The following is a 19,180-nucleotide window of genomic DNA, read 5'->3' on the forward strand; positions in this document are numbered from 1 at the left end:
ACTGTATTTTCTAACTCCTCTCCTAGAATTTCCTCTTCCAGGAAAAGCAGTACACTCACTTTTCATGAATGTCCATTTCTAGCTCTAAGATTTAGTCTGTCATCCCCCTTCTGGCTTCCCTGCCTTCCTTCCCCTCAAATTCTTCATTATAAGTGGTTAGGAACCTTGATTTAAGTCCTGGATCAGCAACTTTCTGATGGTAGGACCCTGGGGAAATCACTTACCCTTGCTGCACCTGAATTTTCTCATCTGTAAAATGGGGGAGGAATATAATACCTGTCTCCTAGGGGTTTTATGAGGATTTAATAAGATAATGTGTGTAAAATGACCAGTATATAGACAGTACCTCCAACATGTTAACTAATGCTTTTGTTAAGATTATTTTCATTCGTACCATGGTGGCATAGGTTCATGAAATAGTTTTACTTCATGAATCAGGAGACCTGGACTTTACTCCAACTCTTTCAAAACTAGCTTTGTGATACTAGTAAAGTCATCTTCCTACTGTCATCTGTAATTTAACATTTCTTTTTTTAAAACGATTTTATTTATTTATTTGACAGAGATCACAAGTAGGCAGAGAGGCAGGCAGAGAGAGAGAGGGGGGAGGAAGCAGGCTCCCTGCTGAGCAGAGAGCCCGATGTGGGGCTCGATCCCAGGACCCTGAGATCATGACCTGAGCTGAAGGCAGAGGCTTTAACCCACTGAGCCACCCAGGCACCCCTAATTTAACATTTCTTAAAAAATAATACTGTTATTTCTTCCTCTGAATTTCCATATTATGTGTCAGTACTCCTCACATGACAGTTTTCTACCTTATATTATTGTTTTCAATGTCTGTGTCTTGTATCCCTAACCTACCTAGATGGTGTATCTTATTCTTATAAGGTAGAGGCTGTGCATCTTATTCTTATTACTTAACGTGATGTCATGACTTACCTTCTTCGGTAAAGGTTTTTTGCTGAAGATGAATACCCTTATCTTTTTGCCTTCTGGTCCCACTTAGTTGCCTTGTATGGGACGGAAAAATCTGCAGGTGCAAAGGGTGCCTAAGTCTGCCACATGGTGTTAACATAAACAGCAGAACAAAGGATGCAGGGAGTACCATTCCCTCATTGTTTTGGCCAAGCCTTCTTTGCTGCTCAGGGTGACATGTGGAGAAGCAGGAGGCCCATTTGGTGCAAATGCAATTTAGTGTAACCCAGGAAGAGCTATTTCTGGCAATACCATTGGTATTAAATTCTCCATTATTACAAGGAAGAAAGAAGAGGGACCACCTGGGCAAGTATGGTAGAGGTACAAGAGTAAAGAAGGGTGGGGAGAGGGAAAGTAGTGGGGGCCATGCTTATGATTTAGCATTTTGCCAAAAGTGACACCCTATTTCTCTCCTAAACACACACCCACACCCATACACACACACGTGGGTATGCACATATACAACACACATACTTGCATTCACACTTGCCTCTCTGGATGCCCTTTGCCAAGTTGCTTAATATCTCCAAGTTTCATTTCATCTGTACAATGAGATTAATGGTAGTACCTTCTTCATTGGCTAGTCGTGGGGTTTAAGTGAACACCTTATCATAGTACCTGGTGGGTAGCTAGGGCTCAGTAAACATTGCATGTTAAAAATCAAACTTCACAACTGTTTATGGCAAAAGGCTTTCACTGTTTGAGATCCAAAAAAAAACCTAGAAAATCTATTGGATTGGAGCCACCATTTTGGTGGCTTTTTTTTTCTTTTCTTTTTTTTTTTTTTTTTTTGCCTCTTTTAATGCTCTGTCACTTGTGCTCCAGGCTCTTAGGGCTGAACTCAACTGCCATCAGTCTGAACCATTCTAGTCTTCACTTCCATCATTTTGAGCTTTCTTGGTCCCAATTTATTTATTTATTTAAAAGATTTTAGTTATTTATTTGACAGACAGAGATCACAAGTAGGCAGAGAGGCAGGCAGAGAGTGAGAGAAGGAAGCAGGCTCCCCGCTGAGCAGAGAGCTCGATGCTGGGCATAATCCCAGGACCCTGGGATCATGACTTGAGCCGAAGGCAGAGACTTTAATCCACTAAGCTACCCAGGTGCCCCCCTTGGTCCCGATTTAATGATGAATTAGAAAGATTATCAAGACATGGGACACCTAGAACATTCTTGCTTCCTAAGGTGAATGGTACAGGTAATAGAGCAGATAGAGTTGTTTTTGTTTTTTTTTAAAGATTTTATTTATTTATTTATTTCACAGACAGAGATCACAAGTAGGCAGAGAGGCAAGCAGAGAGAGAGAGGGAAGCAGACTCCCTGCTGAGCAGAGAGCCCCATTCGATTCGGGGCTGGATCCCAGGACCCTGGAATCATGACCTGAGCCGAAGACAGAGGCTTAACCCACTGAGCCACCCAGGTACCCAAGCAGATAGTTTTTGTTTTGTTTTGTTTTGTTTTGTTTTGTTTTTGTTTTTTGTTTTTAAAAAGCAGATAGTTTTTGTTTTGTTTTGTTTTGTTTTGTTTTTAAAAACAACTAGTAAGCTTTATTTTATTTTATTTGTTTATTTTTTAAAAGATTTTATTTATTTATTTGACAGACATCACAAGTAGGCAGAGAGGCAGTCAGAGAGAGAGAAGAAAGCAGGCTCTCCAAGGAGCGGAGAGCCCGATGCAGGGCTCGATGCGGGGCTCGATCCCAGGACCCTGGGATCATGACCTGAGCCGAAGGCAGAGGCTTTAACCCACTGAGCCACCCAGGCGCCCCCCAAGCAGATAGTTTTTAATACAAATCTCCTTCATCTTCTCCTCCAAATTGAAAAATCAGTTGTTCTGATTTCCCGTACCACCACAGATAAATATGCCATATCATCAAATTAACATACCAAAAAATCTGAAACCAAATATCATAAAATAGATCTGATCTGAATTCATCATTACCTCCATTATGTGCATAATCAGTGAAATAGGTCTTGCATATGCAAACACAATCATTACTAATAAAATAGTAATCAAGATATTACAGGTGAGGATCTTTCAATTAAACTGTAAAAATTTCTTGCCAGTAACATTTCTTCTTTCTAGCTCTTTAGTCTGCTATTGATTTTCTGGGTAAATTTGTACCTAAAGGCCTATAGGCCTTTAGGGAGACCGTGAAACTCAGAAGAGTCTCCATTTTGCATTGAACACAGCCATTTCCTGACTTTGGATCCTGTGGGAAGTTCATGATTCCAGGGTCAAATCTGAAAATCACTGACTCTTTTAGGTCAAGACATTATCTAAGTAGAAATTTGTATATACACATATTTAACAAAATATTTCCTGAAGACATCTGTAAAAGTGAGAGAATTTAAGTAGGTTATTTCTAAAGTCTTAGTGATTTCCAGTGCGTTAAGGGAACCTTTAACAGTGGAAGGATGTTTGAGCAATTAATGTGTACTCAGCACTCTGTTTTTTATACAATATCTTGTTTACTTATCTCAACACCCTTCGGAGGCAGGCATTTTGTTTTATTTTTATTTTTAAAATTTTTTGAGAGAGAGAGAGAGAGCACCTGAGTGGAGTGGGGTAGGGGGCAGAGGGAGGAGAGAGAATCCTAAACGGGCTCTAGGCTAGGTTAAGCCCAACATAGCCCTTGGTCTCACAATTCTGAGATGATCACCCTGAGACCATGACTTGAGGCGAAATGAAGAGTCCAAGCATTTAACAGACTAGCCACCCAGGCGCCCTAGGCTTTCTGTTTACCTATAAAGTGACTGAGGCTCTGAGAGGTGAGTAATTAACAAAAGCCATTCATGGAGCACACAGCATAAATTTTAGCCTGCAACTGTTTTCTCCAGAGCCAACCCAAAGAAATGCTATCACAGATTTTTGCTATATTTCTATCAACTTTCACAAGGTAGAACAGTCCTTTTTCCCGTCAAAGGGACATTTATCTGGGGTTGATCAGCAGTTACCCAATTACGGCAAGATGATGGGACTCTTAGTTCTCTGTTCTGTACATTTAAACATACTTTCACAACTTCTCATTTACTAGAATCACTTCCATGTTACCACATGCATTTTTTCCTTACCAGAAAATGGTATTATTGATCCAGAAAGGCCTTCAGCTTCTTCACAAAGACTCAGCTCTGTATCTGCCAAAAAACTGGTTCCTTCCTTCCCTTCTTTTGGTGGCATCTATGCCACTATAGTCCAGAGTCTCTGGTGCACAGTTGGGAGGATCATAATCCCGTGGGAGGAGAGCTGATGTTTCTCTGGACAACCTGTGGTTAAAGCAACAGCAATTTATGAGACAGCTGGGAGGGGAGAGAGGAAATGCAGGAGCATTTCCTCTTACGGTTCAGTGCTAAGCCCCAGCACATTAGTGGATTATTCTTGTCCATGGAGCTGAGGATATCAAGATCCATATTCTCGATAGCCTATTATCAGAGTCTCTCATGATTTTCAAGTAGCCTAGAATATTGGCATGCTTGATTCTTGTGGCTTAGCTGGACATAGCCTGTCGTCCTGACAAAGGACAGCTAAGGGAATCATATGTGAAGTCTCAACTCATTGATTAGAGTAGATCATGAGAAATCGTTCACACTCCTAGCTTTTATTGAATGTTGGCATGATCTCATTTGGAAATAATTTCGAGACAGTATTGCTGACTGGTTTGAACATAAACGTTGCCTGCTTGTACCTTTGTGAATGTCAGTTGCTGGCAACAGGAATTGGTTTTGGTGAAGTCTGTTCCTAAATGTTGCTTGTTGATGACAGTGATCAGACAGTGATATTTTTTACCTCCAGAGTTCATTGGTACCCCACAGGATATCCAGAAGAGAGTGCCTGGGCTCAGACATTAATAGGGTTCCTTTGTCCTTTAATGAACAAAGTCCCAAGGTTAAGCTGAGTGTTGTAGACTGAATAAAGGCTCTCCAAAGATGTCCATGTCCTAACATCCAGAAGCTGTGAATATGTTAGCTTATCCAGCAAAAGGGACTTTGCAGATGTGGTTAAGTTAAGGACATTGAGATGGGGAGATTATCCTAGTTTATCTGGGTGGGTCTGATATAATTATAAGAGGGAAGAGAGCATCTGGACAATAACACAGGCTCAACAAATGGTAGTGCTCCTTAGGAGGTGGCATCCTCCTCCCCCGCACATTCCATTTCCCTGTTCCTAACAAGAAACAACGGAGCTCAACACAGGCTGAGCTGGTGTGTGGGGTGGGTGCGGAGACGTTGCTGGAGGAAGTGAAATTTGAATTGGGCTTTGGAAGTGGCAAGACTATGAGCAGGTAGGAAGGCGAGCTTAGAGGGATCTCAGAAAGGGACCTCAACATGGAGGAGGCCCAACTGCATCTGGATCTTCCTATGGTTTGGCTGATCAATACATTCTTGTTTTCCCTCATTTTTTAAAAATTTAAAGTTTAGTTAGTTAATATACAGTGGAATATTGGTTTCTGGAGTAGGAGCCCGTGTTTCATCCCTTACATACGACACCAGTGCTCATCACAAGTGACCTCCTTAATATCTATCACCCATCTAGCCCATCTCCCCCTCCCTCCAGCACCTCCTGCCATCAACCCTCAGTTTGTCCTCTATTACTGAAAGTCTCTTATGACTTGTTTCCCTCTCTCCTTTTTTTCTTTTCCTCCTTCCCATGTATTCATCTGTTTTCTTTCTTAAATTCCATATGTGAGTGAGATCTGTGATCTTTTTCCCTGACTGATATATTTCATGTAGCATAATACACTCTAGGTCCACCCATGTCATTGCAAATGGCAAGATTTTATTCTTTTTGATGGCTGAGTAATATTATATATACCACATCTTCTTTATCCATTCATCAGTTGTTGGACATTTGGGCTTCTCCATAGTTTGGCTATTGTTGATAATGCTGCTATAAACATCTGTGTGCATGTAACCCTCCAAATCTGTATTTTTATATCCTTTGGCTAAACACCTAGTAGTACAATTGCTGGATCATAAGGTTGTTCCTTTTTCAGGAACCTCCAAACTGGTCTCCAGAGTAGCTGAACAAGTTTGCGCCAACAGTGCAAGAAGTTCCTCTTTCTCCACATCCTAACCAATACCTGTTGTTTCTTGTGTTGTTCATTTTACCTGTTCTGACAGGTGCGAAGTGGTATCTCATTGTGGTTTTGATTTGTATTTCCCTGATGATGAGTCACGTGGAGCATCTTTTCATGTGTCTGTTAGCCATTTGGATTTTTTCTCTGGAAAATTATCTATTCATGTCTTCTGCCCATTTCTTAACTGGATTATTTGGTTTTTGGGTGTTGAGTTTGGTAAGTTCTTTACAGATTTTCAATACTAACCCCTTATCAGATATGTCATTTGCAAATATCTTCTCCTATTCCATAGGTTGCCTTTTAGTTCATTGATTGTTTCCTTTACTGTGCAGAAGATTTTTATCTTGATAAAGTCCAAATACTTCTTTTTTGCTTTTGTTTCCCTTGCCTCCAGCAATGTGTCTAATAAGAAGTTGCTACGGCCAAGGTTAAGGAAGTTCCTGGACTAGATGTTTTCCTGTGTTCCTCCTCTAGGATTTTAATGATTTCACATTTAAATGTCTTACATTTAGGTCTTTCATCTATTTTCAATATATTTTTGTGTATAGTCTAAGAAAGTAGACCAGTTTCATTCTTCTGTATGTTGTTGTCCAGTTTTCCCAGCACCATTTGTTGAAGAGACTGTCTTTTTTCCATTGGATGTTCTTTCCTGCTTTGTCAAAGATTAGTTGACTATAGTTGACCCTGGATGACCCCCATTAGTTGTGGATCCATTTTTGGGTTCTCTTTTCTTTTCTTTTTCTTTTTTTAATTTTTTTTTTTTTAATTTGACAGACAGAGATCACAAGTAGGCAGAGAGGCAGGCAGAGAGAAAAAGAAGGAAGAGGCTCCCTGCTGAGCAGAGAGCCCAATGTGGGTCTCGATTGCAGGACCCTGGGATCATAACCTGAGCTGAAGGCAGAGGCTTTAACCCACTGAGCCACCCAGGCGCCCCTGGGTTCTCTTTTCTATTCTATTGATCTCCGTGTCTGTTTTTTTGCCCGTATCATACTGTCTTGATGCTTACAGCTTTGTAACATACCTTGAAATCTAGAATCATGATGCCTCCAGTTTTCTTTTTCAGGATTGCTCTGGCCATTTGGGTTTTTTGGTGGTTTCACACAATTTTAAGATTTTTTTTTCTAGCTCTGTGAAAAATGCTAATGGTAATTTGATAGGAAAAGCATTAAATTTGTAGATTGTTTTGGGTAGTATAGCTTTTTTTTTTTTTTTTTTTTTTTTGACAGAGAGAGATCACAAGTAGTCAGAGAGGCAGGCAGAGAGAGAGGAGGAAGCAGGCTTCCTGCTGAGCAGAGAGCCTGATGTGGGGCTCAATCCCAAGACCCTGAGACCATGACCTGAGCTGAAGGCAGAGGCTTTAACCCACTGAGACACCCAGGCACCCCTGGGTAGTATAGACATTTTAACAATATTTGTTCTTCTAATCCATGAGCATAGAATGCCTTTCCATTTCTTTGTGTCCTCTTCAATTTCTTTCATATATGTTCTATAGTTTTCAGAGTACAAATCTTTTATCTCTTTAGTTAGGTTTATTCCTAGGTATCTTATTGGTTTTTGTGCAACTGCAAATGGAATCAATTGCTTGATTTCTTTTTCTGCTACTTCATTATTGGCGTATAGAAATACAACAGATTTCTGCACATTGATTTTATATCCTGCGACTTTGCTGAATTCATGTGTGAGTTCTAGCAATACACTCTTTTTAAAAAAGATTTATTTATTTATTTGAGGCAGCACAAGGGGGAGGGGCCGAGGGAGGGAGAGGGAGAGGGAGAGAAACTCTGCAATGAGTGTGAGCCAATGTGGGTGGGGCTCGATTCCACAACCCTAAGATAAAGACCTGAGCCAAAACTGAGTTGGACTCAACTGACTGTTCCACCCAAGCAACCCTCCAGCAATACATCCCTGATTCACCAGACCAGTAAATCCTTTTCTCCCCTCAAGTGATATAGATTGGGATTCTGTTACTTACAACCAAAAAACAATTGACCAGTATAATACTGGTCCCTTCCAGTTTCAGGTAGGCTAGAAACAGAGTTAGGAGCCAACCAATCTTTCTATTTCACCTCTGGAACACCTCCCAGCTCCTGTGTGTCCTGGAATCTTCACTTCCTATGTATCCACTACATTACCAGAGTAACCATCCTAAATACCCCTTCTTTGAAAAAACATTTTCTGGCTCACATATCGCCTTCCTCACCACTGCCAGAGTAGAATCAACTACTCCCTCTTTAAACCCATTCACATGCCACATGCAACACTTTGGTAACTAACACATCACTTCCCTGGAATGTAATGTCCTCCAGGACAGGTGCCATGTCTTATTCATCTGTGACCCCTCTGTTCTTAGTGCATAGCCTGAAATATTGTAGTGTCCAGTGATTATTCCACCCCCCCCACCTTTGCGTGTTTCTGTGTAGAGTTGATATGCTCTGTATCAGTCTCCTCAACTTTCTGAAGAGGATGTCAATCCAACTCCCACCTCAGCAGACTATCTGAACTTTGTTGCTATTGTCCAGTTATGGTCTTCTTCAAAACCTTCATAGAATTTGCTTTTGCATTTGTTTTATGAATGCTAAATGTGTCCATAAAATCATGCTTTTTCCTTCTCTTTCAGCTGGAAAGAGGAAAGCTCTAGCCAAATTTCTGGTATACTTTTAAGAGAATGGAAAGGTCTTTGCAGCATGTGTTTTATGTCCTCATCTTATTCTAGTTTTTTGTCTTGTTTTTCTACCCTACTTTGTATTTATCTTCATTTCCTCAGCTCCTTTAAAAAAAAAGATTTTATTTATTTATTTGAGAGAGAGAATGAGAAAGAGAGAGCATGAGAGGAGAGAGGTCAGCAGGAGAAGCAGACTCCCTGCCAAGCAGGGAGCCTGATGCGGGACCCGATCCCGGGACTCCAGGATCATGACCTGAGCCAAAGGCAGTCGCTTAACCAGCTGAGCCACCCACATGCCCCATCCTCAGCTCCTTTTTAAAAAAGATTTTATTTAGGGATGCCTGGGTGGCTCAGTTGGTTAAGCGGCTGCCTTCGGCTCAGGTCATGATCCCAGCGTCCTGGGATCGAGTCCCACATCCGGCTCCTTGCTCGGCAGGGAGCCTGCTTCTCCCTCTGACTCTGCCTGCCACTCTGTCTCCCTGTGCTCTCTCGCTCTCTCTCTCTCTGACAAATAAATAAATAAAATCTTAAACAAAAAAACTATTTTATTTATTTGTTTGAGAGAGAGACATAGCACTAGTATGAGTGGGGGTTGGGAAGTACAGGGGAGGAACAGAGGGAAAGGAACAGCGGGATAAGGAGAAGCAGACTCCCTGTTGAGCAGGGAGCCTGACATGGGGCTCCATCCCAGGACTCCAGGATCATGACCTGAGATGAAGGCAGACAACCATCTGAGCCACCCAGATGCCCTGCTCAGCCCCCTTTTTTTTAAAGAAAAATATTTTTATTCCATACCTCAATAACCACAATTATTTCCTGATGGGAGGTATCTACCTATTACACACTGCACAACTTCCTCAAATCTTGGCATCATATTGGCAAACCCATCCTCATTTCCCCTTCCACAATGATTTTCATACAGTACTTTTTTAAAAAACAGATTGAATCCATTCTTTATTTCCCTAAATAAAATTTTAATAATAATTTTTATTTTAGAATAGTTTTAATTTACAGAAAAGTTGCTAAGACAGTACAGAGAGCTCTAGGGAATGTTTTTCCCATGGTTAGACTAGGTCACTGGTGTTGGGGAAGAAAGTCACAACAAGGAAGTGCCATTCTCATTGCACCATATCAAGAGTGCATGCTATTGACTTGTCACTGATGATGTTAACCTTGATCACTGGGCTCAGGGAGTATTTTCCAGGTTTTTCCATATGCACTGTTATGATAGTCATATAGTTGAGATAGGCTATTCTCAGAAGTTGGTTGCTAGGCAGACAATCTTAGATATCTGCCTCATCTATTAGATGCTTGTTATACACCAGTAGCAGGGCCAGGACCTGGGGATATGAGACAGTATGTAGTATTCTCTCCGAAGGATGTCATGAAAAACAATCCCTAATTCCTAGACAACTTACTCGTGAATTCCACGTCTCAAATATCCTCTCTCCTTAGTGCTTTCATCCAAAATTTGGGGCACAGTCATCCAGCCATAGTCACTTGGAATCCATTTGGTTCTTTGAACATCTCTCAGGTCTTTGAATGCTTTGTTTGGTTTGTAAGAGCTGAATTCTCCCTCCTACAAGGGGTACTATGTATTCTGTGCTTTCTTACTTAGTTACACAAGTGTCCTATGGGAGCATTTTACTTAAGCTAGGAAGAAAAGATAACAAGCCACCCCTGTTAAATTGCCACCAGCTCTCTAATGGGTCCTTTGGAAGGGCCAAGATTACTTCCAGTGATGACAATTACCAGGGACCTTGTTATGCAGAAGACCTCAGGGACTATATGGACATGCAGTTGGAACCATTAGCTGGGCCTGTAGGGAGCATGTTTCATCCCTGGCAAGTGAGATGGTAATTATAATCTAGCATAGGTTTTTGGGGGGAGATTGCAAATTCTATCAGAATCTACAGTTAACCACTTAGGTAAACTGCTTGGATCATAGGCTGGGAAAGTTGAATCACTCCTCAGGTTTATATAAGCACAACACTCCAGATGTTAGGAGTCTAAAAATCCTTAGGGATCTGTTTTCCACAGAAACTGTTCACCTGGTAATAACAGTTATCCTTTACATGTGTACAGCGTTTATAATTTCCTGAGATCTCATGTGCTATTATTTCAGGGAATCCTCACAAAAATCCTATGAAGTGGGTACTACTAGTACTATTTTATAAATGAGGAAACTGGAACTCTGAGAGGTTAATTTTTTAAATTTTTTTAAAAGGTTATTTATTTTACAGAAAGAGAGAGAGAGCACAAGTAGACAGAACAACAGGCAGACAGAGAGGGAGAAGCAGGCTCCCTGCAGAGCAGAGAGCTGGATGTGGGACTCAGTCCCAGGACCTCAAGGTCATGACCTGAGCTACAAGCAGACACAATGGATGGAGCCACCCAGGTGCCCCCAGGGCATGTATTTTAATACTTAATTCTTTCTCTTTGTTATTGTCATCAATTATCAGCATATTGAATTGTGCTTTTGCAACCTATAATGGTGACTAATGAATTTTTTTGACTAGCAAATTTTTTAAAATAATTTTTAATTTTTTATTAACATATAATGTATTATTAGCCCCAGAGGTACAGGTCTGTGAATTGCCAGGTTTACACACTTCACAGCACTCACCATAGCACATACCTTCCCCAATGTCCATAACCCAACCACCCTCTCTGACTAGTAAATTTTTATTTATTTATTTATTTTTAAAAAAGATTTTGTTTATTTATTTGACAGAGATCACAAGTAGGCAGGGAGGCAGGCAGAGAGAGAGAAAGGGAAGCTCAGCAGGGAGCCTGTTTCAGGGCTTGATCCCAGGACCCTGGGATCACGACCCAAGCAGAAGGCAGAGGCTTCAAACCACTGAGCCACCCAGGCGCCCCTAACTAGTAAATTTTTAAAGTAAGATTATAAACTGAAACACACACACACACACACACACACACACACACACACACACACCCCTATGGTTATTTAGGATACATTTATTCCCCCAAATATTTACTCATTAACCTACTTTGTCCCAGACTCTGTGCGGGGTCCTGGGCATACACAAGTTACAGATTCACACAGCTTGTAGTTATTAGAATAAAAAAATGAGGTGGGATTGTTACTGCCTTTGTCACCCTTGGATGAGATGGCACATACATTAAGCCATAGCTGACCTTGAGTTGCAGTATTTTCTATGCAAACATACCAGTTAGAGTAAAGAAATGGAGTTACCAGGAACCTGGGTGGCTCAGTGGGTTAAAGCCTCTGCTTTTGGCTCAGGTCATGATCCCAGGGTCCTGGGATCGAGTCCTGCATCGGGCTCTCTGCTCAGCAGGGAGCCTGCATCCTCCTCTCTCTCTGCCTGCCTCTCTGCCTACTTGTGATCTCTGTCTGTCAAATAAATAAATAAAATCTTAAAAATAAAAAATGGTGTTACCATTGACTTTAAACTCTACCTCTGGAACCTTCTGGCCTCAGTGGATAATTGCCCTGGGGAGAGTCATTTCTTTAGAGGTTCCCAAGGGGACAGAGGGAACCTTAGATGCCAGATGTAATGATCAAAACATTGACTCCATTTCTTTCTCTAGTCCAAGTGGGCAGGGGACCAGGTGCAGCCAGAAGAAAGATCTATTGTTTTCTATGAAGGGAAATGAAAACCAGTATTTAAGAGTTTAAGCCAAATTGGTGACCTGCATTTCAGGGCCCCAGACAGTGTAGGTGAGATTATCACACATATTGCTTCACACTTTACCCTAAATGTTGACACAAGAGGGAGGTGTTGGGTTTACCACATTTCTCATTTATTCAGATGGATGCTCAGATCATGAGAAATAAGAAGAGAATATACCGGCACAGTTAAGTGCCTTTGGAGCCATGTCATTATCCTCCCTTACTCCACTGGAATATAAGCTTCATTAAAGGAGGGATTTTTGTCTGTTCTCTTCACTATTCTGTCTCTAGTGCTTGGGATAATGCCTGGCACATAGTAGGTTTCCCAGTATTTGTTGACTGAATTCATGTATTTCTCCCACAGAAACATTAATGTGGATAGGCTCTTTTTTGGGAGACCTTTTTGCCCCTGCTCAGCTCACATATACATGCATATACATGTCCCTTCCAAGGAAGTGTTTGCAGTCTGAATGAGGCTGTCATTTCGTCCTCCATTTATTGACTGCCCTGTCAGGTTGAATAACTGATCATACTGAAAGAATAGAGGAATGGTTTCCACTAATGGACTTGGAGTTTTTTTTATTTTGAATATACTGATTAGCAACACACACACACACACACACACACACACACATCCACGTGCTCTTTGCAGGCCTGTATCTTACATAAATAGAACTAGTGAATTGTCCTCCCTAGTAGAACTAGTAATTTATCCTCCCTGATAAAACTCAGAGAGGATCCAGTTTGTGCCAGGATAAACTTTGCTATGCTGTATATCACATAATCCCCCAGATCTCCATGGTGTATAGAACAACAAAGGTTTGTTTGTTATTTTGCTTTTGCTACTCGCCTGTCATGGGTCTTCTGTGACCTGCCTGATGGAACAACCATTATTTGAAGGGTTATCAGTAGGGGTGGAATCGTGAGCAATTATATGTTCTACCTTAGAAATGATAGACATCATTCCCATTCATTGGCCAGAACTTGTCACTTGGCCAGAGTGCATATTCTTGCATTACTTTGGGGTGGGAGAGTGGGTAGCTGGGCGATGACTACCGCAGTCGTCCTTTTACCAGAATATGTTAGATTCATTCTGACTCTGGAAGTCTTTCATAACATAACCCAAAAGAACTCTCCTAGAGGAGCAGTACTTAAAAAGGAAAAATAAAAACTGACCATTTTGTAACCTTAGCAAACTAGAATTCACATACAGGAGAGTGGTGACAGACAATCAAAGACTTTGGAATCAGAGAGAACAGAGTTCAGATTTCAGCTCTGCCACTTAGTGGCTGTGTGGTGCAATGCAAAACACTTAGTCTCTCCAAGATTAACATTATCTTCTCTAAAATACTTAACAGAAAAGATGAAATTATTGTAGGGGCACCTGGGTGTTGCAGTGGGTTAAAGCTTCTGCCTTCAGCTCGGGTCATGATCCCAGGGTCCTGGGATCGAGCCCCGCATTGGGCTCTCTGCTCAGCAGGGAACCTGCTTCCCCCTCTCTCTCTGCCTGCCTCTCTGCCTACTTGTGGTCTCTCTCTCTGTCAAATAAATAAATAAAATCTTTAAAAAAAGATGGAATTATTGTGAAGATAAAATGAAATTCTGTACAGAGGTGATGAGCATGTGACGTCTAACACACACTCAGATTCAATACATGTTAGCTAGCTTGGAAGTTGAAATGTCTTGATATTTTATGAGTTGGTGCCTCTTGGGCTAAGTTCTCTTGGCAGGCAATGTTCTCAGGAGGTCAGGCTATTAAGGTTGCTCCCTTTCCCTGTGGGGGATGTCCTTGAAAGAGCAGTTCTTTTGAAATGACTCTTCAGCTTACTCTGTTTAAATTTCACAGATTTTCTGTGTCCACCTAAAATCTTACACATGTGTTCTCCTTACTGCAGACCCCCTGGAAGTCTTAGTATTTTCAAGTCTCAACCTCGAATACCTATCAGAATCTCCAGGGTGTTTTTTGAAGCACACAGGCCTGCATCCCACCTCAGGCCAATGAAATCAGTTTCTCTGAAAGAGGGGACCCAGTCACCTGTATTTTTAGAAAGCTTCTCGAGTGAGTCTAAAGAGCAGAGAGGATTGAGAACCACTGCTCTGCATATCCTTGCTCTTGTTGACCCTTCCAGCCTTACCTACCACGACGTTTCTCTCCCTTGCCCACCACGCTCCAGCCATCTTTTTTGTTCATTTGCCAAAGTTGTTCCTACTTTAGGGTCTTTGCATGCACTGTTCCCTTAACCTCGAATGCAACAACTCAAATTGTTCATCAAGTATCAACTCAACTGTCGCATTTTCAGAGTGTCACATGATCACCCTTCCTCCTGCTTTATTTCCTTTCTCACATTTGTTGGTATTTGAGCTATTGCGAATTCACTTGCTTGTTTAATGCCTATGTCCTCACTATCATATGAGATCTGTGAAGGTAGAGCCTTTATATGATTCACTCATTATCGTATGCCCAGGGCTTAGAACAGTATCTGTCCTAACGTACTTAACTAAACGTTTGTTGCATAAATTGTTCTTGTCTGCCATTCCTGACATCATTGTATGACATCATTTTAACAATCAATTCTTATGAAATATTCACAGAACAATCATTTCCTTATAAGCAAGACTTGTGGCTTCTCTATGTCTCATGCCCCTTTACACAATTTATATTGTTTATCAGTTTGTTATAGGGAGAAAGGAGAAGCAGCACTGGATAAATATCCATTGCGATCATCATATACTCTGGCCTTTATCCTTCACCCCTACTTCTTTTCTCTTACTGGTTACCATCATTCTGAAGGTTTCTTGGGTTGCAATGTGTTGAGGTTTCTTTTCCTTAAACTCCTCTCTCCAGTGATCATTAAGAAGAAAACGTATGGGACTTGAAGTCAAAGGTTTGAGTTTGAATTCTGACTCAGCAGCTTATCAAGGGAATCCATTTAACCTCCCTAAGCCTGTTAATGAAGTCAGGACACTACTAGCTCCTATCTCAAAAAAACTCTAAAAATAAAGTGAAAGGGGCGCCTGGGTGGCTCAGCTGGTTCAGCACCTGCCTTTGGCTCAGGTCATGATCTTGGGGTCCTGGGATCTAGCTCCATGTTGGGCTCCCTGCTCAGTGGGAGTCTGCTTCTCCCTCTCCCTCTGCCTCTTCCCACTGCTTGGGCACTCTTTATCTCAAATAAATAGATGAAATCTTAAAAAAAAAAAAAAAGAAGCTCTAGGTAAAATTACCTTATATTTTGTGGGTATCCAGAAAATATATTTAAAAAGAACATACCACTCAAAGGCCACTTAGATTTCCCATTTTCTTTCTGTCCCTCTTGCTACTGTATAAGAATGGGGGAAGGGACCTCCTTCTCAGTCTCCCTGCCTCCATCCTTCCCTCCTCTGGGCCATAAACATAGATTCTGATCTTTTCCACTGTACCATCCTACTGTTCTAAAATATTGCATGAAAATACGTGCATTTTATTTTCATGTTTCATGAAGTTCTTCATGCTCTCTCATTATACAGTTTTTTTGTTTTTGTTTTTGTTTTTGTTTTTGGATCAGTTGGTGTTGAAAGATAGAGCTTTAGAAGTTGAAGGCACCATAGCGTTCCGGACCCTTTAGCTTACAGAAGAGAATCTATTTACCTTGAGAGGTTGTGAGGTCAAAGGAAAAAGTCACCTGCTCCCATACCACAATTACTTAGAGACAGATGTGTCTGAGACAGATGTTTCTGGAGCAGATCAGACTTTCTCTAGAACAAGCCCATTCATGAAGCTGCATTAAGAAATCCCAGATATTACCATGATTGAGTTGAGGCACTAAGAGATACACATATGGAGAGATGGATTATATTTTGGTTTCTAGGAGCTTCCACCAGCCGCCACCAAATACTAATTTGGGGAATCCAGTTTGCATATTGTCTAGCAAAATGGTTTTCAAAATATGTTTTGGAGATCTTTAGAATCAGAATCATTTTGGCATACTTTAACTTGTTACCTTATTTGCATTATTTCTCTCATTATTTACATATACACACATGCATACACATATGAATATATACATATGTTTATATATGTATACACACACATTTGTTTTTGAAACCATCAGAAAATAAGTTGCAGACATTACTCTTCACATTTAAAGTCTCTTGCAGGGGGGCCACTGGGTGGCTCAGTGGGTTAAGCCTCTGCCTTCGGCTCAGGTCATGATCCCAGAGTCCTGGGATCGAGCCCCCATCGGGCTGTCTGCTCAGCGGAGAGCCTGCTTCCTCCTCTCTCTCTCTACCTGCCTCTCTGCCTACTTGTGAGCTCTGTCTGTCAAATAAATGAATAAAATCTTAAAAAAAAAAATAAAGTCTCTTGCAGGGTGCTTGGGTGGCTCAGTCATTAAGCGTCTGCCTTCAGCTCAGGTCATGATCCCAGAGTCCTGGGATCAAGTTCCATGTCAGGCTCCCTGCTCAGTGGGGAGACTGCTTCTCCCTTTACCCCTCCCCACTGCTTGTGATCTCTCTCTCTAAGATAAATACATGAAATATTAAAAAAAAAAAGGCTTCTGCACTCATCCTTAAAACATAAGGACTTTCTCCTGTATAACAATAATGCTGTTTTCACACCCAAGACAATTAACCATAGTTCCTTAATATCATTTATATCCATTCGACACTGAAAATTCTTCAATTATCTCAAAATGTCTTTTGTAGCTTTTTGTTTTGTTTTGTTTTTTTGTTTGTTTGTTTTAAGATCCAGGCTCCAAACAAGGTCCATGTAATGCATTTTGTTATTATGTCTTGTTGGTCTTTTCTAACCTGGAGGAATTCTTTTACTTTTATTCCCTTGACATTGCCTTTGAATCCAGGGGAATTGTCTTGTTGAGTATCTCATACTGCATGTGTGTGACTGTTTCCTCATTGTTCTGTTCTGAATATTTGCGTCTCCCACCCCAAATTTATATGTTGAAATTCTAACCCCTGAGGTGATGGTATTAGGAGGTGGGAACTTTGGGAGGTTATTAGGGATCACTTAATAGTTTAATTGAGCCTACTAGTTTTGAGGCTGTTTACTTTAATGAGGCTTTGGCCTCACGGATGGCATCAGCAGTCTTATGACTTATCGACAGAGCCCCGAGAGCTTTCTTGCCTTTTCCACTGTATGAGGATACGAGAAGAGGGCCCACACCCAACCAGGCTGGTAGCTTGATCCTGAACTTCCGGCTTCCAAAACTGTGAGAAATAAATTTCAGTTTTTTATAAGCCCACCCAGTGTCTGGAATTTTATTCTGGCTTCCCAAATAGACTAAGACAGTCATGGTATCATTTACCTTGTTAATGTGAATTGGAGATTAGGTTTAGATTGGAGTAGATAGGATTCAGGATCAGTATTTCTGACAAAACATTTCACAGGCAATCCACACACAGTATGCCTCATCATGTCATTAGGCATCTGCTGTCAGATCGTTCCACTGTTAATGATATTACATGGGTTCACTTGGTTTCAATGGTGTCAGACACACTACTCAATTAAAGGAACATTTAGGTAAGCATGTAATTTGTGGGACAATACTGCGTTCTGTGTGAATATCCTATTTCCTAATAACCTTCATTTAGAAGATACAGCTTCCAATAATGATCCTTATCTGAATCAATCACGGCATGGGAGGTTACAAAAGGATTTCCAAATTCTCCCATTTTTCTACATTTACTACCTGCCATGTTCTCAAAAAAGATCGTTAAAATGTCTATACTGCCCAGAGCAATCTATACTTTTAATGCCATTCCAATCAAAATTCCACCAGTATTTTTCAAAGAGCTGGAGCAAATAATACTAAAATTTGTATGGAATCAGAAGAGACCCCGAATTGCTAAGGAAATGTTGAAAAACAAAAATAAAACTGGTGGCATCACGTTACCTGATTTCAAGCTTTACTACAAAGCTGTGATCACCAAGACAGCATGGTACTGGCATAAAAACAGACACATGGACCAGTGGAACAGAGTAGAGAGCCCAGATATGGACCCTCAACTCTATGGTCAAATAATCTTTGACAAAACAGGAAAAAATATCCAGTGGAAAAAAGACAGTCTCTTCAATAAATGGTGCTGGGAAAACTGGACAGCTATATGTAGAAGAATGAAACTTGACCATTCTCTTACACCGTACACAAAGATAAACTCGAAATGGATAAAAGACCTCAACGTGAGACAGGAATCCATCAGAATCCTCGAGGAGAACATAGGGAGTAACCTCTTTGATATCAGCCATAGCAACTTCTTTCAAGATATGTCTCCAAAGGCGAAGGAAATAAAGGCAAAGATGAACTTCTGGGACTTCATCAAGATAAAAAGCTTCTGCACAGCAAAAGAAACAGTCATCAAAACAAAGAGGCAACCCACGGAATGGGAGAAGATATTTGCAAATGACAGTACAGATAAAAGGTTGATATCCAGGATCTATAAAGAACTCCTCAAACTCAACACACACAAAACAGATAATCATATTAAAAAATGGGCAGAAGATATGAACAGACACTTCTCCAATGAAGACATACAAATGGCTACCAGACACATGAAAAAATGTTCATCATCACTAGCCATCAGGGAGATTCAAATCAAAACCACATTGAGATACCACCTTACACCAGTTAGAATGGCCAAAATTAGCAAGACAGGAAACAACGTGTGTTGGAGAGGATGTGGAGAAAGGGGAACCCTCTTACACTGTTGGTGGGAATGCAAACTGGTGCAGCCACTTTGGAGAACAGTGTGGAGATTCCTCAGGAAATTAAAAATAGATCTTCCCTATGACCCTGCAATTGCACTGCTGGGTATTTAC

The sequence above is a fragment of the Martes martes genome (genome assembly GCF_963455335.1).
Source record: "Martes martes genome assembly, chromosome: 18".
NCBI lineage: Eukaryota > Metazoa > Chordata > Mammalia > Carnivora > Mustelidae > Martes > Martes martes.